Here is a 20,783-nt window from a genome sequence, read left to right on the forward strand (position 1 = left end):
GAACTTAACCCTCTCTACCATTTGACAAAACTCAAAACATGATTGATGTTTAAAGCATGAGATGGCTAGTGGATCAGCAAGTAATTCCTTCATACTAATGGGCTCCTCCCTGATTATCTTACCCCCTTTGTGAGGTTTTCTCTGTTGCAAATTCCTGTCCCTAAAACTGTCACTGAGGGTCTCTTCCCCAGTTTCATAATCACTGTCCATTGGTTTGATTGAATGTAAATGCTAGTGGGGAAAAAAGGGGTAGTGTGGGTGAGTGATGAGTATGAAGAGATTTTCAAAAAGAAATAAAACGAGTGGGATGGAATAGGGATATGAATGAGATTTGATGGAGTGAAGGGTTTGAAGGATTAGGGAAAAAGGGGAATGAGTAGGGTTTTGGGAATTTAGGGTATAGGGGTTGTGTATGTGAGTAGGGTTTTGGAGAGTATTATGTGTGGGAATGGGTAAACATGAAGGGAATGAACCTTAGGGAAGCTTGTGTAGGGGTTAGATTTTTTTTAGGGAATCAGCAACCAAGTACAGAAAAAGACAACAAATTGAACAGTGAACTGTGGAAAAACTGTAATTCATGAGACAACTAGGGTTTAGTTTTTCAAGAGACAAACTCTAAGCACAAGAATTCTTCTAGCAAGAGTGGCAAAATACATACTTATGAAAGGGGAGGAATCTTGAAGATTGGAAGAAATTTGAAGATATTTTTGCGTTTTTGAGTGTTTTAGCAATGTGTGTGTAGCATTCAACAAGTGCGTAGCACCGATTATATGCGCAACGCCAGTGTAAAATTACACTGGCATAACCCCTCTTATGCGCAGTGCTAGTTATATATGTAGTGCCAGCTGCCTGATGCGCAGTGCCACCAAATTTCTCACAGAATGCTTGATTTTTCTCTCTTTTTCCCAATGACTGCTCCAAATCACGTTTTTTGCTCCACACTTCTAATTTTCAAAGTAAAATGACACATAACAATGAAACAACTTTATATACTTTCTCACTTTAATTTTTGTCTATTCAAAACCCACTTTTATAAAGTTTACAATGACTTCTTTCAAATGCTCTGTTTTTATGCTTTGAAGCTTGACCCTTTTCCCCTGGAAATGTGATGAACTGATGCTTTGATGTTTTGCTTTTGTAGTGGCAGAAATTGGCAAGATGACCAGGAACAACTGAATAGTACTTATTAGGAACCATAAAATTACATAAAATTACATGGAAATAAAACAATAAAATACAAATGCTCTGTTTTACCTCAAAACAAGTTTTGAGGTTAAAGAGCTTTATTTAGCTTACAAAAAGGAAATTTATGATTTGTTTAACTTTATCCTCATGTGTTTGCTGACATTTATTACTCTTTTAAATGACCATGGTGAAAAACCCTAAGACCTAGTGAAACTAAAGTCTAATACTGATTTTTATAAATGATGTGAACGTGAATGACTGAAAAAATATGTGAAATAGGCCAGCAGGTATATAGCATGAGGGACAAATGAAATGAAACCCTACCATCAGTTGATCCATGACCTAATGGAGTGCAGCTCATCAGAATGGGACACCTAATATGAAATGCAAAAGATAAATTTGATCACTGATGGTAGTGTGAAAGCACTGACACTAACATTGGCTCCAATGGGGATGGTAGCTCCTTGGAGGTGCCAAGAACTATAGATCTCTGGAAAAAGTAGACGTGTGCCTCTTCCATTAGGAAATATGGTAAATACATTTCAAAAACTGAGACTAATACTATTATATTGACTCAAGACTCAAATTGAAAAAATGAAACTGACTAACTAATACAAAACTCAAACTGACAAAAAACTCTCAACTTTATAGCCTTCACCTCGGGCCCCAAGCTGAAATGTATTGCATCTTTTGAAAACTTGCAGTGAAAAGAAAACGGTATATACAATGATGGCTTCATGACTTCAGAAATTACCCTAGAAGAAGTAGCGCTTCAGGAGCCTACCATTGACTGGTCCTCTTGAAGAATCTTGTCCATCCATCTCTTTGAGCAGAATGCATTTTTCCCTCTGTATGTAGCAATCCTATAAGGTCCCTTCCATAAGTTTTCAAACTTGCCATGCTTGCCTTTATCTTCATTCCTCGCATCCCACCGTAACATCACATTATCAAGCTGGAATTTATCTATTTTAGTTTTTTGATCATAGATCCTTTTGATCTTCTCTTGCAATCTAAAAGTATTTTGGAAGACTTCCTCCCTTTTCTGTTGTAAATGTATCATTTGATTTATTCTTCGCTGAAAATCATCTTCCTCACTACCATCTTCTTCCAAAAGCTTCACAACCGAGACTGCCAGGGATGTCAGAAAGACTGTATCAATGCCATATACAATTTCAAATGGAGACATACATATAGAATTCTTTTGGCTCACTCTATCCGCCCACAAAGAATTAACTAATTTCTTATGCCAGCGTTTCTTGTTTGCTTCCAGCAACTTCTTTATGATATTCACCAATGATTATTAGATGATTCAGCTAGACCATTACCTTGCGGGTAATATGTTGTGGAGTGACCCAAGATAATCTTATATATGCTCCAAAAATCGATCATTTTCTTGGAATTGAATGCAGCTGCATTATTTGTTATGATTTTACTAGGACAACGAAAACGAGATAAAATATTTGATTCCAGAAATTGAATGATTATTGTGTCGGTTGCCTGCCTGGTCGGAATTGCTTCAATCCACTTGGTAAAATAGTTTGTTTCTGTCAGAATCCACTTGTGCTGAGCCGAGGATGTTGGATGGATCTCACCAATAAAATCGAGTCCCCACTGTTGAAAAGGTGCACTGACTTCAACCGGTTTCAAAGGAAGAGGCAGCAACTTTCTTTTCCCTTGAAAAACCTGACACTCATGACAATTCATGATTGTTTTATAGACATCTGAAAACAAGGTGGGCCAGTAGTATCCTGCTCTCAAAATTTTGTTTGCTGTTGTCTTCCAAAACAAGTGGCTGCCACAATCACCCTTGTGAAAATCACTCATTTCCTGTTGGGATTCATCTTCGATTAAACAGTTCAGCAAAACACCACTTGGATCTTTTCAATAAAGGGCATTATTTAAAATGCAGAATTTAGCAGCTTTTAGTTTAAGAGTTCTACCTTTATTCTTTGACATTTCCGGTGGTGGAGAAAGGTGCTGAAGCACATAGACAATATCTGAATACCATGATGACTAAACGAACATTTCAGACACTTGGATTAGAGATTTGTCCTCTTCATCTTCAGACATGGAAACAATAAGGTTTATATCTAATGCATGCAAATTTGATTCTGCCATCAACCTTGCCAGACCTTGTCCTTTGATCAGCTTTGTAGGCTTGATCTCCAAGTCGTATTCTAACATTGCTGCAATCCATTTTCCTCGTCTTCCTTCCAGATCGGTTTGTACTAGCACATCCTTAACTGCTGCGTTGGGAACATATGCTAGGATGTGAGAGTGCAGAATATACACCCGGAAATATTTCAAGGCTTTGACAAGAGAAAGAGCCTGTTTCTCAATAATGTTGTACTTCAAGGCTGCATCCCTAATAGTTCTACTGAAGAATGCAATGGGCTTTTCTACTTGATCTCTCTTTTTCATTAAAATTGCTGCCATGGTATGCTCAGATGCGAATGAGAATAAAATGAAATCTTGTGTATAATCTGGACTAATCAAAACCAGAGCTGTAGATAAGGCATACTTTACCAAATTAAATGATTTCATGGCTTCTTCCATCCATTTCACCATGCTATCCTTCTTCAACATATTAGTGATTTCTCTCAAATGTTCAGCAAGATTAGGTACAAATCTTCGTAAGAAATTCATCTTACCGTTGAATGCTTGTATTTCCTTCTTGTTCCTGGGAAAATCAATCTGTTGAATTGCTTCTACTCTTGATGGATCAATGCGAATGCCTTCCTTCGAGATGATATGGCCCAACAACTTCCCTTCATCCATAGCAAAGAGACTTTTCTTCGGATTGAGCGATATTCCAAATTTCCTACATCGCTGAAACACAATCCGCAAATGGTGAAGGTGCTCATCATTTGAATTTGAAAACACTGTCAAATCATCTAAATATACAACCAAAAACACATCCTTTTCATTTGCAAAAGCGATGTCCATTGCGCGCTGAAATGTAGCTCTGGCATTTTTCAAACCAAATGGAATTTTAGCATAATGGAATGTTCCCCAAGGGGTGGTGAATGCAGTCTTGTCACGATCATCTTCATGCACCAAAATCTGATTATATTCAGAATATCCATCAAGCAGCGACATACGCGATGCTCCAACCACTCTCTAGAGGATGTGATCCATCTTCAGTAGCAGGTAATTTTCCTTCAATGACACTTTATTTAAATTTCTGAAGTCAATGCACAATCTGATCTCCCCAATTTTTTTCCTCATAGGAAGAAGATTAGAAATCCAATCAGACAAATCTGATTGGAACAATTATACCAGCCTTGTATAATCGATTTACCTCTTTTTCAATTGAAGGCAGCAACTTGGGATTAATCCTTCTTAGCTTCCGATGGAATGGATTCTGATTTGGCTTGATGGGAATTGTATGTTGAATTATGTCTTTGTTATATACCTTTAAATTTGAATAATCCCAAGAAAACACATCAGCAAATTCAGACAATAATTTGACATATTTAGATTTTACCTCGGGGGATAATGACTTTGATAGTTTCACAAACTTTGGCTTCTCGACTGTTCCAAGATTCACATCCTCAACACCCTTATCCATTGGCACCAAGCTTGGCTTCCTAGCCACATCATCCTGATCGAAGAGTTCTTCTAAAGGAATAAGACCTTTAGGAATGACATTGTCCTTAAGCTACAATACTTCCATTTGATTGACTTCTATTTCTGGTTCATCATCATCACGATCACGATCTATGGAAGCATCCTTATAGTTACCTTCATTTTTCAAGAAATCATTAATTTCCTTATCATCCCAAAAGACTTGCCAATACCTTAGATTGTCGGGGATAGCTAGACGGTGCTTGACATGGATCTCAAACTTGTTATTGGAATTCATCGGGATCTTCAAATTACTGGCAGTGGTTGCAAGTGAATCTGCAATTACATTTTGTGCACGTGGTACACATGTCAAGGTATAATATGGAAACATCCTTAAGATATCTAAAACTGCATTATGGTAGGCCCTCATCCATGGATGTTTGGCTTGATATTCACCCTTCACTTGCTTGATTATCAATTCTGAATCCCCATAGACTGATATTCTTTTTTCTTTCAGCTTTTTGAGAATCTTCAATCCTGCAATCAGCGCTTCATATTCGGCTTCATTATTAGAACAATCAAAGGCCAACTTATATGAGCAAATTCTTACATTACTAGGGACCTTATTGGGCTGAAAAACAAGGTTGTGGATCCAAATCCCAATGTCGGCACCATCCTTACCCACAACTCCGTCAAAATCCATGCTCCATAGGCCTGCTTCTTCCTCTAAGTGCTGAAATTCTGTTTCATCTTCTTTCTTACCTTGACTGATTTCTTCAATTTGCTGCTACTCATTACCTTTCTGCTGCTTCCAGAATGCAGACTGCTCGGAGGTACTTGCAAGTTTTTGTCTTTCTTGATCAAGGACTGCTCTGAAATTCTCTGAAATCACTGGCACATCTTCTACTTCAACTAGCTAACTATCAATATCATTCAAACCACTATCTGAATATAATACAAATGATTCTAAATCTGTATGTACAACATTAATCGGATGATTTAGTGGTTTCTCCTTGCTTGTGATCATGTACTTCATTTTCTTTTCCCTATATAATTTTCTCAATTGACCAAACATGGGAATGGTAGCATAAGATAAATCTAGTTGTAAAGTTCCTTTAAGCTTTGCACCCCACGATCTGGACAACAACATACCAAACCATGGCGGGATGTCTGCAACAACGACATCCATGAGAAAATTCTTGGCCGGGATTTGATCTAGAGACACCACCAAGTCTTTGATAAGACCAATACATCAAACTCTACCGAAATCAAAAGAATAGAGGTCGTGATATTTACGAGTAATGTCAAGGCCCAATTTCTCCATAATGGCTTTTGGCATCAGATTATGGGAAGCTTTGGAATCAAACATGGCATTATGAAGGACATACTCATGCAATCTAAGGCTTATATAGAATGGAGGCACTTCACTATCCTCAGACTAACCTTCTAAAGCAGGGCCAAATATGAGCTCTGGGCGATCATCTTCTACATTGACCATATCAGATAAAGGATCTATGTTCAAAATTTTGGACACTTGGTTTTCATAACTGCTGTTCTTCATCAATTCAGTCAAAGCAATCGAAACCTTTAATTTAGCAATCTCATTTTCTAAACTAAAAGCTGAAACTTTATCTACCTCTTTGACTGAAGAGTCCTTCTTTTCGACTTTTTCCTTCATGGCACTTTGCTGATTGGTCTTCTCATTTGCAGATGGTCCTTTGTTGGAAGTAGGGTAAGCAAGCTCCTTCCCTTTCTTCTGAGTGTTTGATGAGTCATTATTGGATTGCACCTCTTTTCACTTTTGAACCAAGCTGACTGGTACATCTCTGCTTCTCAATGAATATTGCTTCTGCTGCGCTATCAATGCATTCATATATCCCCTCTGATAATCATCTGATTCATCCTCTAAAACCCATTCATTTTCTAGTATGAAATCTTCATCTGTTTGAACATTTGAAACCTCTGAATATTCTTCATCTTCCATGAGAAAAATGGGAAAACCATCAGTAGTAAAGAAATGATTAGCTTCCACAACTAGATCATCATCATCTTCACTTTCCATCCCGTGCACATAATTTTGCTGCAAAGGTGTTTTGACTTGCTGCTGTGATGACTGATCTTTTGTCTTCTACTCCCTTTGTTTGATCCTAAACTGAGGTTGTTGTTATCCTTGGAAGTTTGGATTTCTGATTGTGTTCTCAGGCTTGTCTGCAATTGTCAACCGATCAAACATCTTCTCAATTTTCTGGAGTATATGATCTGCCTTAACATCTGAGGAAGATGCTTCTTCCTTTATAGTCACCTTCTTTTTAGTCTTCATCCTTGCTCTCTTGGCCAACAGATTTTCCTCTACACTTATTGCGTTCTTCTTCATATCCTCAAGTGTGGTAGGATCTCTTTCTCTCAACTGATATGCCATATCAGCATTGAAGCCATCGGGAAATTTGATCAACACTAAGCCCATTGGTGGCTTGATGTCAGCTGGAATAGCATTATAAACTGTATTGAACCTTACACAGTAGTCTTGGACACTTTCACCTACATTCCCTTTTATGTTTTCAACTCAGAAAGAATTTGAAGTGGATTTTTCTTTACCTCCCTTTAGTCCAGGAATTGTCTATGTAGAACTGGCAAAGTATTGATGGATCCCACTGGTAATGCTCTAAACCATTTTCGAACCTCGCCTCCAAAACTTTGCACAAATAAATGCATGGTCACATTCTCTTCATCTACCTCATGGAGATCATAGAATTCATTCATCCTGTCAACATGCTGCTGCGCTGTGATACCTTGAGTAGCATCAAACAATGGTATCTTACTTTGGTAATCAGTAGGCATAGCATCCAAATTTTGAGGTAGAACAAGAGGTGCATATCTGGTAGCCATGGCTCGTGGTGGATTTGAAATTGATGATGAAGTAACTGAGGGATTTGTGACAACAAGAGGAGTTGATGTAGCGGAAGTGACGGGTGTTTGAGGGGTAATGATAGGCTATTGAGGGATTGAAGGTATGAATGGAGGTGTTGGATGATGCTCTGAAATATGGGGAAATGATAACGAGGCAAAAGATGTTGAAGCCGAATCAGAGAGTTCAGGAATTTGATCGGTGGTGATAGATGATTGAGGAGAATTTTGAAGATTTCGGTTACTTATCAAATTGGCTCATTGGATTTCAAGCTCGTTGATGAATTTTGGGTCTGCAACTATGTCTAGCAATTCATTGTCCGATGTGGTTCTAAACAAGGACAGACCAAAGTATTCGTCAAACAGAAGATCTCCGAGGAACAGCCACTTCATAGGGCATGAATGAGATCTGAAACCTGGTCTAGGACCTGATACACTCTCTTGTCTGAGAATCTTGGCAATGAGATTAGGATTTTCAAATACGGGAGGAGGATTGGGATCGGGGTTGGACCTAGTGTATCTTCTTGAAGCCAGTGTGTTCAGAAATTCTCAAAAGTTTGATATTGCTTTACAACTTTCCAATTTTCAGCCTATTGAATTCTAAACTTATCATCCAAAAGTTCAAAACTTCTCAATTGTACCGAGGTGATTTATCTTTCTTCCCCAGTACGGTCGCCACTATGTTAGAGCCTAGATCAACCTCAGGTTGAAGAGAGGCAATCCTAGGATAACCACAAACCACGCTTAACCTGGTAGCTAGCCCTACCAGGTCGGGAGAGGGCTCTCTCCTTGTCAATACTAGTGGAGATAACTGAAATAAGAATAGGTTTTAGGCTAGGTATAGTAGCTCCAGGGTTTTTGATTGATTTTGAAGGTTTTGTTGCTGGATCAAATGGAGCAAGCAGCTTAGGTCTGGGAAATCAAATCAGGGATGCATACATGTTCTGTGGGGTGAGATAGATAAGTGTTTATGCACTAGTAATCGAGTGAGATGGTTGGTTTAAGACTGCTGAGGGGCTAAGGAGCGCATGTAGAGACCATGAATCCTCTTCAAACTACTGAGAACATTAAGAACTAAATGCATTCCCAAGGCAAAGCACTGTAATCAATGTATTTTTCCTATTTCTCTTTATTCATTTAGTTAAGAAGAATGGAAAATGTTTTGAAACATATAACACATAAGAATAACTTATTACAGAAGAAGAAACAATACAAAAACATAGTATCACAAGAATCCCACAAAAGTAGCTGCAAAACCTAGTTTTATTCCTTGCCAATCTGTTGATACAAGTATACAATGTGTGCACCACTTCCAAAAGATTCCAACCCTGACAAATGACTAAGAAAGCACATAATATAGGCAAGAAAACCACCTGAGCTAGCCATCAGGGGTCAAATCCAAGAGATCAGGAGCTGTTTCAACCACATCTAAACTAGGAACAAGAAAATAGGCAGTGGAACAACTTGCCTCTAAAACCAAGGAAACTGATACATTCACTTCCAAACCACTTGTAATTGATGTATCTACCCCCTTAAGTCATTTTAAATTCATATTTACATTGCATTACATCATTTACAATCATAAATTCACCAAGGATGAGAGAAAAAGTCAACTGGTAGTCAAACTAGAAAAATTTCGGAGTTCTGGGCAAAAATTGGCAAAATCAGCGATATGTGCAGTGCCATCTCCTGTATGCACAACGCCACTTCTAGCTTGCTTTTGAAGGTCTTAAACTCCACCAAATCAAGCCCAAGATAGCTTGTTATAAAGCTCTATCTGTCTAGTTTCTGAATCATCTTGAATTTCCTAATTTGGAGGTCATTTGCCCCTTCAAAAATGAATTCTCCCAAGACTGCTTCCTGTGGGTGCAAAAAGTGGCAGAGAGGGCAATTTTTGAGTGTTTTTTGCCCTTTAGGTGACCCAGTTTTGCTCCAAATGAGATGAAACTTTCAAGGATTAATGTCCTCTTTATGCTGAATCCAGATCTATAAGCCATTCCTCCTAAGGATGCACCAATCAAGTGTGCAAAGCCAGTGGCGCTGCACATATACCACAATTTCCTGTGTTGCATAATTCAAAAATTTGAAATTGAAAAAATTGTTTCAAAATTTGCCCAGTTTTGGCTCAAAGCCACTTGATGGGTTACTTTGTTGGGCTAATGTAACATCAGCCAAGATATTGAGCTTATCCTCCTTCTTTTTGCTTTTTAAGGCCCTCCTTAATCTTGCCTTAAGTTTCTTAATCCTCATGTTGCATATCCTATTCCGGGTCAAATAATGATAAGCCATATGGCAAAGCATTTTCTTTTCTTTATTAGCCTTCACTAGAAAATTTTCAAGGTGAATGTTCACCCTCTCTAACCAGTTTCTCAGTCATCAATTTCTTGTTCAATGGAGGTCAACTTGACCTTTGCCTTCTTTGCCTCTTTCCTCTCTTCTCTCAGCATTTGCAATTCCATGATAACCTACTTGTCAGTTAGTTGCTTGTTTTCCTACTCAAGGTAATTAATGATCCATTTTGCTCTTTCCTAATTGATTGATAAGGCTTGAATGTCAGCCTTTTGCTCCTTGATGATCAAATCTTTGACACTCCTTCAATTTTGAGCACCTAATTCCATGACATTCACTCCTTGTGTCTCCTCATGGTCAACAAGGACAAAATCTCTCTCTCTTCCATCACTAGGATCATCCTCATGCAACCTTTTATTTCATTTATGTCTGCCCTTCTGTTGCTACCCAACCTATACCTATTTAGCTGGAGAAGAAGGCAAAGCCCCTTCCACTCTAGGTGGAGATAGCATTTGCTTGTTGTCTATAGATGAAGGCGAGACCCTTTCCACTCCTTGTGGAGGTAGTACTTGCTTGGCAGCTGCGAAGAGAATCCTAGTGCCTCTCTCATAAGTGACAAACACAGGTACCCCCACAGTTTCAGTTTCTTGAACCTTTTGTTGTCCTGCAGGTCCACCTTCCTCCTGATGCACTGATGAAAATATTTGAGGGCCTTTGAACACCTCATGAGAAATGAAGGTTTCCCATGGCATTCCCAACTGATTCAGCTAATGTAAAACAAAAATTTTAATTAAAGAGAAATGATAAATACTATTGAGCTACTGTGGGTAGGGTTTCTTCTTTGCAAAAAGTGTCATCTTCTCTATGTTTTTGCATATGAAGTAGGGGATATTCATCATTCTCACCCTGGTAAAGTGCATCAGCAATCTAATATGATAAGCATACAATCTGGAGAACCTACCCTCACAAGTAAAATACTTGATGATGACCTTCATTAGTGAAGCAAACCTGTCCTCCAAGAATTTGAAAGGAAACACTGCTGATTTTGCTATGGTATTTAGCCTTAATATAAGGCTCATAGTACTCCCGGTCAATGTTATGTCTTTTGTTCCATTTCTCACCTACATCTGGAATGCTTGTAGCATCTGAGATAATAGTAGGTGACAAAGTAAATGTGACACCAGCAAGATATACTACATTTTTCTCCAGATTTGTTACAAACAATCTTGCTAATTCATGATGGAACTTAACCCTCTCTACCATTTCACAAAATTCAAAACATGACTGATGTTTAAAGCATGAGATGGCTATTGGATCAACAAGTAATTCCTTCATACTAATGGGCTCCTCCCTGATTATCTTACCCCCTTTGTGAGGTTTCCTCTGCTGCAAATTCTTGTCCCTAGAACTGTCACTGAGGGTCTCCTCCCCAGTTTCATAATCACTGTCCATTGGTTTGATTGACTGTAAATGCTAGTGAGGAAAGAAGGGGTAGTGTGGGTGAGTGATGAGTATGAAGAGATTTTCAAAAAGAAAGAAAACGAGTGGGATGGAATAGGGATATGAATGAGATTTGATGGAGTGAAGGGTTTGAAGGATTAGGGTATAAGGGGAATGAGTAGGGTTTTGAGAATTTAGGGTATAGGGGTTGTGTATGTGAGTAGGGTTTTGGGGAGTATTATGTGTGGGAATGGGTAAACATGAAGGGAATGAACCTTAGGGAAGCTTGTGTAGGGGTTAGATTTTTTTTAGGGAATCAACAACCAAGTAGAGAAAAAGACAACAAATTGAACAGTGAACTGTGGAAAAACTGTAATTCATGAGACAGCTAGGGTTTAGTTTTTCAAGAGACAAACTCTAAGCACAAGAATTCTTTTAGCAAGAGTGGCAACAATACTTACTTGTGAAAGGGGAGGAATCTTGAAGATTGGAAGAAATTTGAAGAGATTTTGGCATTTTTGAGTGTTTTAGCAATGTGTGTGCAACATTCAACAAGTGCGCAACACCCTCCAACAAGTGCGCAGCACCCTCCAACAGGTGCATAACGCCGATTATATGCATAGAGCCAGTGTAAAATTACACTGGCATAACTCCTCTGATGCGCAGCACCAGCTGCCTGATGCGTAGCGCCACCAAATTTCTCACAGAATGCTTGATTTTTCTCTCTTTTTCCCAATGACTGCTCCAAATCGCGTTTTTTTCTCCACACTTCTAATTTTCAAAGTAAAATGACACATAACAATGAAATAACTTTATATACTTTCTCACTTTAATTTTTGTCTATTCAAAACCCACTTTTATAAAGTTTACAATGACTTCTTTCAACTGCTCTATTTTTATGCTTTGAAGCTTGACCCTTTCCCCTAGAAATGTGATGAACTGATGCTTTGATGTTTTTCTTTTGCAGTGGCATAAATTGGCAAGATGACTAGGAACAACTGAATAATACTTATTACATATAGGAACCATAAAATTACATCAAATTACATGGAAATAAAACAATAAAATACAAATGCTCTGTTTTACCTCAAAACAAGTTTTGAGGTTAAAGAGCTTTATTTAGCTTACAAAAAGGAAATTTATGAGTTGTTTAACTTTATTCTCATGTGTCTACTGAAATTTATTACTCTTTTAAATGACCATGGTGAAAAACCCTAAGACCTAGTGAAACTAAAGTCTAATACTAATTTTTATAAATGATGTGAACGGGAATGACTGAAAAAATATGTGAAATAGGCCAGCAAGTATATAGCATGAGGGACAAATGAAATGAAACCCTACCATCAGCTGATCCATGACCTAATGGAGTGCATCTCATCAAAATGGGACACCTAATATATAATGCAAAAGACAAATTTGATCACTTATGGCAGTGTGAAAGCACTGACACTAACACGGCGCATATATATAGATATAGATATATATATATATATATATATATATATATATATATATATATATATATATATATATACATATATGTATATATATATATATATGTATATATACATATATGTATATATATATATATGTATATGTATATATGTATATGTATATATATATATATATGTATATATACATATATGTATATATATATATATGTATATGTATATATGTATATGTATATATGTATATATATATATATGTATATATGTCTATATATGTATATATGTATATATATATATATATATATATATATATATATATATATATATATATATATATATATATATGTCCCGCTCCTCTACATGGCTCTGATGCATGCGACCCATCGCAATCGCATGTCGCACATACCCCGGGCTGTTGTAGCGCTCTATTGTGGTCGCCGATTACGATATCGCGATATCAATAATCATATATTATGCTCTAATATCCTCCAACGGCCACCACCGCTTGCGATTTCCAATCGGATTTGGACTGTTGATCAGCTAGATCTGAGGCTCATGTTCATTATTGGTTTAAGCCTCCGATAGGCCTTATTTCCACCATTTCTTCAGATTTTTGGGTCCCGATAGTATTATCCGCCTTTTCTAAAGGTCCTCCTTTTGCGCTAGTTTAGAATATTTTTGAGGATTTTGAAGACTTAGAGGGTTTTTAAGACCCATTTTTAGGGGATTTTGCTCCTTTTTCCAAAGGATAGAGGTAGTTTCATTTTATGATAACTTCTACATCCTAGGTCATTTTTTGCCCATTTCAAGTTGCAGTAGATTCAGAATGAGATGATCTCCGCAATGGGGCTTGTTCCAGGAACTTCCTTGGACTTTCATTTTCCTCAGTGAGGAACACTTAGACTGAGTAGTCTATCCAAAATCCATTTTGGATCACTAATGAAGTCAACCATCAGAATCCCTCCTTCCCAAGAGATTCCATGACTGAAATCATCCAAAAACTGCCTCTAAGAAGATCAGCGCAGGCAAGCCTTTATCAGGGTGCACTGCAGTGCAGCCCAGTACACTGCCAGGGTGCATTGCAGTGCACTCAAGCCCTCTCTGGCCTGTGCTCGGAAAATTTGAGCGAAATATGCATTAGGGTTTGGAATATTCTTATCCATAGGATGCTTCTAAGAGTTTCCCAAGGCTATCCACTCCTTTGGGCTCGAAATTGGATGAGGGAGGAAGCTAAGGAACATCAATCCCTTTATCCTTTCCTCAATGGAACTAAATCCTAAGTTTAGGAGGGCATTCATTGTCACCATTTATGGCATAACTTCCTTCATTCACCTATAAAAATACCACTCATCTAAGTGATCAAGGGCTGGAAATCATTGAATTATAGGGAGATGTTGTTAGTATGAGACTTGAATTGGTTTCAAATATTGTAATGATGTCAAAATGTCTTGCTTGTTATGAGGAGAGGATGGGATTGAACTGGAGGAGTGGCACTGAATCAAGAAAATTGGGTTGTAACTCTTCCTTTTACTAATAAAGTGTTAAAATATTTTTCCATATGTTTGTATTGTTTATTGATGCTTTCATATGTGTGTTATGCACTTGATTCCATTTTATGTTTAATTAATAGATCATTATCATATTCTTTGATCGTTTTTTGTCTTTTGTCTGTCTGCAAGTACTTTTCAAGCGGATTAAGTACGGAAAGGAGCGATAGAAGTGGTCAAGGGAGATAAGGAGTAAGTGAAAGATTCAGGTAGGCTTCTTTACTGTCTTATTTAATCTATTGGTTATAGAAAAAATGTTATCACTCAGGTTGTTCCCAAAAGTTGTAAGAAAGGGAATACGGCCGAGGTAACCACAGACCAATCTTTTAGATACAGATTCTAGCCAATCTGCATCCAGAAAGGGCTCTCTCTTTATGATTTAGCTTTGTTTTGAAATGTGTTAGGCTAGTTATGAAGTTCAAGGGTTTTGTTTTGGGTTTGGATGGTGAGATTCAATAGAACAGTGAGGCAAACTGAATAGTTCAATCCATTGGGCATGATGGAGTCAAAGAAAGATGGCTTTTTGTATTTGGTTTCTTAACAGAGGATGACATCACAGAGCAAGGTAGTCAAACATGGAACAAATTAAGCCTGAAATCAGATGGAATGGACTCAAATAGGTGAAGGGAAGTTAAAAATCCTTCAACATATTGAAAGAGGGAAAATGGATGATTACTGTTAAGGAGCAGTTAAGAATTCCTTAGCAAATACTCAATATGCGAGAATCAAGAAACAGGAGCAATTAAGAATTCACTGTTATACAAATTCTGAAGAAAACACAGAGAATAATAAAGACTGAAAACAGAGTGCAGTTTAAGCAAATTCTGAATTAATCCTTTTCTTTACCATTCAGATTATGAAACACAGATGATATAGCAAACAAGAAAACTGTAAAATATAAGATATATGGGACTTATTGATCCAGAGTTTGATTCAAGAATTTTGTGACAAGTCCTCTGCATCAATTCCTCATCCAGTGAGCCGAACAACAGTTGATTCCAACAGCTCTCTATTCCAAAACTCAATGTTACAACAAAATCTGGGAATACTCACCAACCCCGAATACTTCGATTGGGGGGGTATTTATACAAAATATCTTACAAAATATCTCATGGAGATAATATATAGTGATGACTAATCTATTTTTTACAAAAGATAGAGATAAACAATATTGAAAACAGGGAAAAGATAAAATGTTTGCTGTGCTGGCCGCTCCATGTTTGTCGAATGTTTTGGAGGTCGGTTCTACGAGTCGGTTTACAACTGTCTTCCACTGATACTCTGTGTTGGCTACTCCATTTTTTTCAGACATTCTTTGACCCTGATCAGATAAAATTTGACCCGCTTGACCCTCATTTATCTCTGTTTATCTTATCATGGAAAAATGGCCCGCAATCTACGTTTTACCTAAGAGAAATTACAAAATTTCTAACATATCTTGCCACCATTTCTGCTCTGGCAATTTATGCCTCTGAAGTTTTCTGAGAGTTTCACCAGTCTTTGTATATCTGAAGAAATTAGGCTGAATAGCAAATAGATGCATTACCTCATGCTCGATGTAGAATAAATTTTCTAAGTTGTCATAGAGAACTCGACCAGATGGAAGGGCTTTCACTCCCGATGCACTTGATGATGTGCTAGCTTGATTGCTAGCATACTTATTTAATTTATCAACATAATCAATGTGTTTCATTAACTTATCATTGATGACCAAAGGGCTTGGTAGCCCTTTACTCAACAAAACTGTGAACTTCTCCAAAAAGGCATTAACTTCTACTTGCATATCTTGGCACCTTCTCTCTAAGTTCTGCATTAAAGTTCTCTTGGTTAGAACCCTTTTGATTTCCAGAATGGTGTCTGTCCTGTCTAGAATGCCAAGTTGCTCCAGCTGTTCTGCATTGTGGGTGTTCAAAAAATGTATAAGCCGATTAGCTTCCTCTGGCATTTTGCCCAACTGTACTCTTGTCTGCTGAATTACCTCATGGGCTATGTTTATTAAGCCAATCTGCTCATAGATCACTTGGATAGATGGCCATATTTCATTTATAGACTGAGTGATATTTGCTAAAATAATTTTTCTGATCTCTTCCAAGGGCTTATCAAAGGTGAGCCCCTGTTCTAATGTTTTGACTTTACTTTCTAAGGCTTTAATCTCCTTGGTTTTTTCTAGGACATTGATTTTGGAAATATCATAATTTCTCTCTGCCTTAGCCAATTGGTCTTTTACCAGTTTCAACTTTGACACTTGTAGCTTTAGTTCTTCCATGGCCTTTATCAATTCTTCTGTGCTCATATTCGTACTAATGTCTGGTGCTGTTGCTGTTGTACCTGTGATGACCTCTGCTATGGATGTTGGAACATTTGGAGCCAATGTTGTTCTAAGCATGGAGGGGGCTGCAATTGAGACTATGGGGATTACCTCTGGAGGCTGGGAGGTTGACTCTCCCTGATTTTCCTTTAGTGATTTTTCCAATGACTGCTCTGTATCATTCAATCTTTCATTAGGCTTCATGAGAAAGTCTATCATCTCCTCTTCAGATTTCTGTTGTACAGCTTCTACAGTCTGTGGATGCATGGAAGGAGACAGTTTCATCTGTTTCCTCAGGGCAGCAATGTCCTCTTCTTTCTTCTTTGTTAATGTCTTTATGCCCTTAGCATTTTTGGGATCATGTCCCAGTTCAATGATGATCTCTTCCAAATATTTGATCCTATTATCCTTCGCTAGAGAAGAGGATTTCTATAAATGTAACTGAGCTGTTGTGTTGTCTAAGGAATTTTGCAGTTTGTGGGCTAGCATTGCTTTATCAGTTAGTGTGGAGTAGACCATTTCTCCCGTTTGCTTATGAATTTCAATCTAGTCCAATGGATGAATGTCTTTGGCTAAGACCTCCAAGTTTGTTCTGATGTAATCTGCTGCCGACTGGGGCTGTTGTACCTTTGGCTTAAAATAACTCATTAACATTTTGCCTTCTTTAATGTCATAGGCAGACATTAATCTTCACTGGTTTGAGGGGGCCATATTCAAATATTGACTGTACATTTGAATCCTCACAGGACCATTTTTAGCCTTAATTTCTGTGAAAGTCCGTTTAATGTCAGAGGCGTGTTTTCTTTGTGGCCTGGCAGATGATACTTCAATGCTGTACTGTCTTTCTAGCTTCTGCCTATGTGAGTGAGTTGATGCTTCTACCACTGGGGAAGTCTGCTGGCTGACTACCCTTTCTGTCCTCTGGCCGTCTGTGGTTTCTTCAATAATTTCATCTTCTGATGGAGGATTCAATCTTTGCCTCTTTGCACCTAGTTGTTCTACAAGTCTACTTGTGGGGGGAGTAGCTTGTCTGTCTCTCTTCCTGTTTCTTTCCTCATTTAGAGGAGTTTGCAATGCTGGGATTCCTGCTGCTGTAGTTTGGGCTGGAGGAATTTGTTCTTGTTGATTTGTCATTGTAGACTACTCTGTGTTTGCCACTTCTTTGCCCTTTGAAGTTCCTATAACTGGTGTACTAGTTTCCTGTACAAGCTGCTGAGAAGTTCCAACAGAGGATGTACCAACTCCTGATTGTTGAGGCAGCTTGAAAGATACCTGTCCAAAAGAGTCCAGGTCAAGGGTTTTTTCAAGATCTTTCATGGCATTTTCCATCTTTTCTTGCTCACTAACTTCTTCTATTAAAGTCCCTTCTACCCATTCATCCTGATTTGCAAATTGTTCAATTTCTGAGATTTTATGATGTATATAATCTGACAGCATGTTTCTTACCCTTCTATCACTTATGAAACTATTTGGGTCATATGGCACCCACCAAAAACTCTTCCTCAATTTAAGGTGGTCCTCTAAAATCCTTTCAGCATCTTGCCATGCATCCCTAGAATGGATGACATAAGGGCCTAACTAGTTCTTTATTCTTAACTGAGCCTTCTTCTTTACATTACAAAAATGAATTAAGTCTGCATTGATGATCTGTCTAAAATACTCTAGTGCAAACAATCTCATGGGCACATATTTAGGCAACTTGAATGGGCAAAGTTCACACCCATACATTCTAATTTCTGTGTGATTTTGGTACAGGTACCCGTCACCTATCCTGTACTGTTTAGAGAGTTGCAGAATATTCTTCATGTCACCAGTTATCCTAGGAGGGGGAGCACTTATCAGCAGAGTGGAGGTTGGGTGTACAAATAAATCAATGAATTCACTATAGGTATAAGGGGAGTCATAGGTATTATGGAAGACTGAGCTCCAAAATATCACAGACTTCCGATTTCCTTTTGAGTCTAATTTCCTGATGGGGAATGGAAAGCGGTCTGGCTGATAATATAACAACATATGGTATATAAAAGATGTGTATTTGAAGACTCCTTCTCTATCCAAATTCAGGAATTGGTCATGGATTTTATTGGCAATGAAAGTGGCATAGTCATTTTTGATAACAGGGGGCTGTCCTGGGAAAAACATTGATAATAGAACTAGGGTGATCTCATCCACAAATTCACTGGACTTAAATCCCAATATCAGGGATATCATGTCAATAATGAGTCTTCCAGTTTCGATGAACCAGGTATGCAAATAGGGAGGTGGGCCTTGGGGTTGGCAGTCTGGTTTCATGAACATCTGGGCAATACGGGTTATCTCTGAGTTGGGCATTTGAGAAGCTTTTTCAAGCAAATACCCCATGGAAAGACGAGCAAGAGGCTCAGTGGAGTGGAACTGTATCATTTCATTAATAGACTCAGAAGTTAAGGGATAAAGAACAGTTTGGGATGGGGACATGACTGTTCTATGGACAGGGTCATAGTTGGCATAGCACGGATGAATGATGTCTGGGAAAACACGGACTGAGGGGAGGAAATACATGGGAAGGTTGGATTCCCATATTTCAAAAATATCAGTGTGGTTTATATGACTATCGCTGACTTGGCAGAAGGCCTGAAGATGGTTCATATGACCAGACAACTCGTTTATTTGGAAATCTTTGTCGGCCAAAGGTAAATAATCTAAGTCTTTATCGGGTGCATTCATGGGCGTGACATTCAAGGCCACGGGGGCTTCTATATTTGGTTCTTGTGTGTTCAAACTGGAATTCAGGTTTCTGAGGAGATAATGGAGTAAACAGCAGGTTTGGGGGTCTTCCTATGGTAGCTTCGGAATGATTTTAACTTGAATTCAGCTCTTTGAGGTAAAATTCTCAGTGGAAAAACTGAAATTACAGGTTTGTGAAGTGAATTGGGTAAATACCTGTGTTTAAGAGGCAAACCGTGTAATTCGCAAGTTGAACGATGAAATTCAAAGCACGACGCTGGAATTTCTTGGTCGGGTGGCGGACTGGACATATTTTGCATGGAGCACAGTTTGCAGGGAATAAGGGTGAAAATGACATTTTCTCGTCAATTTAACAAAATTTGGTTTGCCGGAGCTTTTTTGGCATTTATTGGGCAGATGAAATCAGAGCGATGGGACATCTTGTCATTTAGCAGAGAGTGGTAAGCAGTTTACCCTGCACCGCTTTTGGGGTCGGGAGGTTTTGGACAGGGGGGCAGCGAACACACCGGGCGGTCGACATGTGTATCTGGTATGGGTGCAATACCACCATTTCCCCGCGTCTTGTCGTTAGGTAGATGGAGGGATAGTGAAAAGGATCTCCGCCGTTGGATGTAGAGCGGCTGATCAGACAGCTAGCACTTTATGAACAAGGCAGGGAGTTTAACATGCGGGGGATGCATTTAAACAATGTTTTTATAATGGTTTCGGGGTGATTTTTATTGGTCGTCGAGGTTGATTTAAGTTAGGTTATTAATTAACCAGATGTTAATTAATCCCAAGGCTTTGCGCGGTGGAAAAGGTTATTTAACAAGTTTCAATTAACCTTGTAAATTCCCATAAAGCATTTATGGTTATATATTAATCGACGCGGGGAATATGTATTATTTGTGGGTTTTTACAATATAGATATAGTACGGGAAAGGGTTATTTTTACATGGGATTTAATATAATAAAGTTAATCATTAATATGGTTTCGAAAAATAGAAAAGCGCTAAGTTATAATGTTACAAAACTTAGGCAAAAAGGGAAAAACAGGGGTTTATAGAAGAAATAAGGCCACTTCTCCTAAGTAAAAACATGGTTTTACTTTAGGCAATGCTTATGAAATGAGATGAGTGGTTTAGAGGATATTTAAGCAGATCCTAATATCTCTGGGCAAATTTAGTAAATGATTTGGGAAAGGGATGAAGGGGAGTTGGTCATTCCTTGCTTGAGCTGCATCCAAACATTCGCCATGGTACTTGTGATAACAGTAAGATGAACATCTTGAGAGACAAAATCAATCACAAGTATGCTTTTGCAACACCATTCTACCTACCCAGCTTACTTTGCCTAACATTTTTTCTTCTTTTTCTATGGGTGCATTTA

This window comes from Pinus tabuliformis, chromosome 1_2 (genome assembly GCF_031772625.1).
Source record: "Pinus tabuliformis cultivar Carrire ecotype Pingquan chromosome 1_2, CPIR1, whole genome shotgun sequence".
Classification (NCBI taxonomy): domain Eukaryota; kingdom Viridiplantae; phylum Streptophyta; class Pinopsida; order Pinales; family Pinaceae; genus Pinus; species Pinus tabuliformis.